At 42.9% G+C, this 5,886-nt stretch overlaps 1 pseudogene across 1 annotated transcript; it reads right to left on the bottom strand.

Annotated features, from left to right (window-relative positions):
* Positions 1-2,684: 2,684 nt before the first annotated feature.
* LOC116633495 lies at positions 2,685-3,277 on the bottom strand (annotated as a pseudogene). The gene has a single exon (XR_004299752.1). The product of XR_004299752.1 is annotated as a 60S ribosomal protein L11-like (transcript).
* Positions 3,278-5,886: the final 2,609 nt, after the last annotated feature.

The following is a 5,886-nucleotide window of genomic DNA, read 5'->3' as shown; positions in this document are numbered from 1 at the left end:
GAGAAAAGGGAGCAAGAGAGTTAGTGGCTGGTGTGGATTTCTAAGAAAGACTTAAGGCACCCTTCTCCCTCTCAAGATTTAGATCTTGATGGAGTAGGCTTGGGGATGGGAATGTCTGACCTACTGGTGAAACTTGAGAACAGAGAAAGCCCTTATCTTGCTTGCTTTCCTATGAGTAGCATGGGGAGATTACCATTGTCCTAAAGAAGCCTTGTGTCTACCATGGCACTGAAGTGACAAGGGCAGTAGTTAAGTGAGATGTTGGGCTGAGTAGCTTTAAGGACAGACTGAGAGAATTTGGCATGCGCATATAGTGGGATGTCCAAAAAGCAGTAGAGGCCCTGAGTTTCCTGAGGAGAAAGAAAGGAGTACAAAATGCTAAGAGACAATAGACAGATCCCAAGGGTTGGGGAGGAAATGAGTTGACATATGTAGAAGTCTCAAAATAAGAGGCAGTTGTTACTGTTCTTACTGTTATTATCAGCAGTGAGTTGGCTCAGAAGCTATAGGACAGAGAACATCACTGGTGTGGATCAGTCAGGATGAGGTAAATCTCAGGGTCACCAAGGATAAAGAATGCTTATGGAAAAGTTACCCCATACCTACCCTCTCAAGGCTGGGGAGTATGTAATCATCACAGGATCATAGGTCGTCCTAAGGTGGAAGAAACACAGTTTGGTGAATCCTGAGGAGAATCTTGAATTGGTTGATTGATTGAATTAGAGTATTTAACCCAAATGATGTAGATTACTTTGATTTTGCAAGATTCAGTTTTTCACTTCTAAGTACATATGGAACTTTAGGACTAAGTTGATTTTTAGAGACCTGAAGGATGTTATATCTCTGCACATTTGAAGTCTGTATGAGATTCATACTTGCTCTAACTTTACAAAAGTGTACTCCGGCTGTGTGTGCAGAATGGACTGGTAGAAGGCAGGAAGTGCTTCAGGAAGATCATTTAGAAGACTCTTGTACTAGTCCAGCTGCAGGTTCATTTGGAGACTTGGCTTATGGTGGTGGCCTTGGGGTGAATAGAAGTGGATATGGCTCAAGATGTATTTAGAAGGTAGAATTGGCAGCCTTTAGTGGGTGACTAGATATGGGGAGTTGTAAGAGAAAGATGTCAAAGAAAGCTCCTAGAAAGCTCTGTCTTGAGAAATTTACTGAGATAACACACTGTAGGAAAAGCAGGTCTCAAGTTCAGTTTTGAATATGTTCAGTAATGAGGTACTTGTAAAATATAGAAATGAAAATGTTGCATAGGCTGTGGGCATATGGATCTGTCTTAAAGGAAGTTCTTGGCTCTAAATACACAGTTGGAATTATTGGCAAAGAGGTGCTGGTTGAAGCTATGAGAGTGGATGAAATCATCCCCCATGGAAAGCCTCTGTGGACATGTCCTACATATTGGCAGTAGGTGTGATTCATATCCAGCTTCTGGCCCTGTGTGAGTATGGAGAGTGAGGTTAAAAGAGTGTCTGGAATACTCTCCTATGGAAATCCAATGTACAATTTTCAGGCAAAGATGGAGGTACTAAGAAAGGAGAATGAGAAGAACATTATAGAAGTGGCTAGAGAGGGGCGCCTGGGTGACTCAGTCAGTTAAGCGTCTGCCTTCGGCTCAGGTCAAGATCTCAGGGTCCTGGGATCCAGCCCCACATCGGGCTCTCTGCTCGGCAGTGCAGCTGCTTCTCCCTCTCTCTCTGTGATCTCTCTCGCTTTTGCTCTCTCTCAAATAAAGAAATAAAATAAAATAAAAAAAAGTGGCTAGAGAACAGGAAAGTAAATAAACCCAGGAGAGTGTAGTCTAACAGGGGTCAAGAAACAAGAGGGTTTTAAGAGGAGGGCATAGCCAAATGTATTGAATATTTTTGAGAGCTCAAATAAAAGAATTGAACATTGTTCTTGAAGTTTTTTGACATGGATGTGATCTGGATATTAGTGAGGTTGTTGGTGGAGTGATAGGGGAGGTAAGCAGAGGAGTGGATGGGAGATAAATAAGGATGGTGAGGGTATATCTACCTTAAAGAAATTTGGTCCTAAAGGAAGGAGAGAAATAGGGAGAAAATTAGAGGGAGATGAGAGGTTGGTAGACATAATGCCCAAGAGAACCAGAGATTCCTTCAGAAAACCTCTATTCAGAAAGGCAAGTATCCTCCTTCCTGCTCTTAACCCCATTCTCTGACCGATCCCAAAGCACACAGAATTATCAGCAGTGATGCTGTATATAACTTGTTTTTTTAAAATTTAAGTTCAATTAGCCAACATTTAGTACATCAGTAGTTTCAGATGTAGAGTTCAATAATTCACTAGTTACATATAACACCCAGTGCTCATCACATCACTGTATACAACTTATATATCAAGAAGGCATGGTGGGCTGCCAGGGTTATCCAGTTCAGGTTTCAGAGAGAATTCAAGAGAAAATCGATTAAGAACCCAAAGCAAGCGTACTTGTTAAGAGTACAGCGTCCCTCTCAGCTGCTTACTTCACCCTCACCCTGCCTCAGAAGGGAAAGGATTTTGAAAGAGACTAAAGGTCAACTTATAAGAAAAGAGTCAGAACTTTGGGACCCTTAACTAACCCCGTTAGAGCAGAGACCATGTTTTATTTGACTTTACATACCCCCAGTTGTAGTGGCAGGACATGGAAAACTCTCTGGTTTTTTTTTTTTTTTTTTTTTCACTGAAAAATTTTTATTGGCCTTTTGGATAGAAACGGGAATTTATTTGCCAGGCAGGATGATCCCATCATACTTCTGCTGGAACCAGCACATGGCCTCCTCTTTGCTGATTCTGTGTTTGGCCCCAGTGCAGCCTGTCCTGCGCTTCTAGTCTGCGATGCTGAAACCTGGCCTACCCAGCACCACATAGAAGTCCACGCCGTAGATACCAATGCTAGGGTCATATTTGATCCCCAGATCTATGTGCTCCTGGATCCCAAAGCCAAAAGTTTCCAGTATCCGAGAAGTTATTTTTTTCTTAACTCATACTTTTGCACCTTTAGACCTTTTTCCAGGATTTCTTCTGCCTTGGCCCCACAGACTGTGCAGTGGACAGCAATCTTTTCATTTCTCCTGATACCAAAGGATCTAACCGTGTATCTAGCTTTGGAGAACACGGGCGTCTGGCCTGTGAGCTGCTCCAGCACCTTGGCTGCCCGGGTCAGTCTGTCTCCACTCTCCCCCACACAGATGTTGAGGCAGAGCTTGCGGATGCGAAGTTCCCGCATGGGGTTCTCCTTCTCACCTTGATCCTGCACCATGGTGGAGAACAGGAAGAGAAAGTGAAGCTTCCAGCCCAGGACCTTATGGGTCGGGAGGCGGGCTCTTTCCGCAGGATACCCAGAGAGCTGCGGCCTCTCTGATTGTTGAAATGAATAAATCAGTGGTTTCCATTGGGAAAATTATACAAGCGGTAACACCACCCCCTCTCCAGTAATTTCCTCAGGATAGTTACCTTACAAGATGTCACATATAAGGAGCCTTTCAAAGCAGGCCATAATTGTGTCTTTGGAAAACCATAATCAGAATCAATGCTCCTGTAACAGCTTGCTCAACACTATAGATTCTGGTATTCTTACTGTCTGCCCACAAAGTCCCTCAGAAGTGAGGGGGATGGTTAACTTCCAAGTTATAGCATTAAATACCTGTGGTTCAGCTTCTTGTTGGGTAATGAAGCTGACAGTGTTGTTCAGGAGCCACATCTGACTGTGGCTTCTGTATGTGACAGTCCACTATACATTAACATGTTTTTGAGCCCTTTAGAACACAAATGCTTGTCCTATAATTTCTTCTCAAAACAAAATGTGTTTTGAATAGATAATATGTGGTTTTCTTTCCAAATTCATACCCCATCACTCAAACATGTTAGCTGTACGTGTGTGTTTGTGTGTGTGTGTATCTCCTCTCCTGTCGTGCCTCATCCTAACTTTGCCTTCTTGGTAGGTCAACCTGTTTGTAGCAGCAGAAGAGGTGCACTCACTCCCAGACCTTTGCAGATCCATAAGAGAGTCTCCCTTGGAGTTACCTGTCAGGTTCTCTGACCTGTCTCTGGAATGTCCTCACTGCCACTCCAGGGTTATGTCCCTAGCCTACCCCCAGTGGAATCCCTTCAACACAACCACTGGTGGGATCTGGCAGCCTTAACTTGTCCTTAGTATCCTAAGTATGGTTCAGTAAGAAACACATATCCCTGGAGATCTTGATGGGGTGAATATTACCTGGGAACACTTTTTTGCTAAAAAAATTTAAAAATACTTAGGCATTAATATTCTAGATCCCATGTAAGGTCTTGGTGCTGTGTTCTTGCAGGAGCCAGTCATTTCTGTTTGTCTGTCCTGATTTGTCTTTCCCTCTCTTCACCTGTCTGCTCTCATATTCCCAAATGGCCTTTGGATAAACCAGTGGTGGTTTATCACAAGCACAGACAATAAACTAATGGGGTATGAGAAATAGAGGGTCATGACTGAGGAGGCATCAGTAAGAGTAGGAGGAAGATCCCAAACATCCTGTCCTTATAGGCCTATGTGGTTGTTATATTTGCTCCGACATTTAGCTTTGGGTTTCCTAGTAGCCAAAGCAAGTAGAAAGACTTAATACTTGTCAGAAAAGGGGAACTATCTCAGTTCCTTAGGGAAGGCAAAACTGTTTGTTTTTTAGCACTAAGTTCTAAAAAGCATTTTCAATGTGGTCCTTTCTTTTTTTTTTTTAGTTTTGTTTTATTATGTTAGTCACCATACAGTACATCATTAGTTTTTGATGTGGTGATCCACGATTCATTGTTTTCGTATAACACCCAGTGCTCCATGCAGTATGTGCCCTCCTTAATACCCATCACCGGGCTAACCCAGCCCCCCCACTCCCCTCCCCTCTAAAACCCTCAGTTTGTTTCTCAGAGTCCATAGTCTCTCATGGTTCATCTCTCCCTCCGATTTCCCCCCCTTCATTTTTCCCTTCCTTCTCCTAATGTCCTCCATGCTATTCCTTATGTTCCACAAATAATTGAAACCATATGATAATTGACTTTCTCTGCTTGACTTATTTCACTTAGCATAATCTCCTCCAGACCCATCCATGTTGATGTAAAAGTTGGGTATTCATCCTTTCTGATGGCTGAGTAATATTCCATTGTATATATGGACCACATCTTCTTTATCCATTCCTCTGTTGAAGGGCATCTCGGCTCATAAAAGGCATCATATGAGACAATGTTCTTGACTTCCTCCACATAGCAAGTGCAGGAATGGGTCTCCTATGACTGTCTCTTCTGTTGTCTTTATTTTTAATTTTATTTTATATATGTGTGTGTGTGTGTGTGTGTGTGTGTATGTATGTATATATTTATTATTTATTTAACAGAGAGGGTGAGAGAGCACAAGCAGGGGGAACAGCAGAGGGAGAGGGAGAAGCAGGCTCCCCGTTGAGCAGGGAGCCTGATGTGGGCCTTGATCCCAGGACCCTGGGATCATGACCTGAGCCAAAGGCAGATGCTTAACTAACTGAGCCACCCAGGTTCCCCACTTCTGTTGTCTTTAGGTAACAGTGACATAATCTTAAAATGCATCTTAATAGAGGTGATTCTGTGAGGACCCAACTCTAATAAAATGAAAGCTGTCTAGACCAAATGAATTTTATCCACCTGAAGCACTGGATCATCCCTAAGACCTGTCCAAGGAAAAGAGCTGAATACATCCATTTTTTTTTTTTTCCCTTGGGGAACAGTCCATATTCATTGCCATCGGTGCCATTCAGTGCCCGTAGCCATCTGAGCACTCCATTCTGGCCCCAATCCAGTTGCCCCCTGTTTAATTTTTGGTGTCTTGTTTTCAGCTACTGTTGTTATTAATTCTCATCAAAGCCAGAAGTGTCCATTGTCAACTGAATT

Source organism: Phoca vitulina, unplaced genomic scaffold (genome assembly GCF_004348235.1).
Source record: "Phoca vitulina isolate PV1807 unplaced genomic scaffold, GSC_HSeal_1.0 scaffold8, whole genome shotgun sequence".
NCBI lineage: Eukaryota > Metazoa > Chordata > Mammalia > Carnivora > Phocidae > Phoca > Phoca vitulina.
This window is presented reverse-complemented; position numbering and strand designations above follow the sequence as displayed.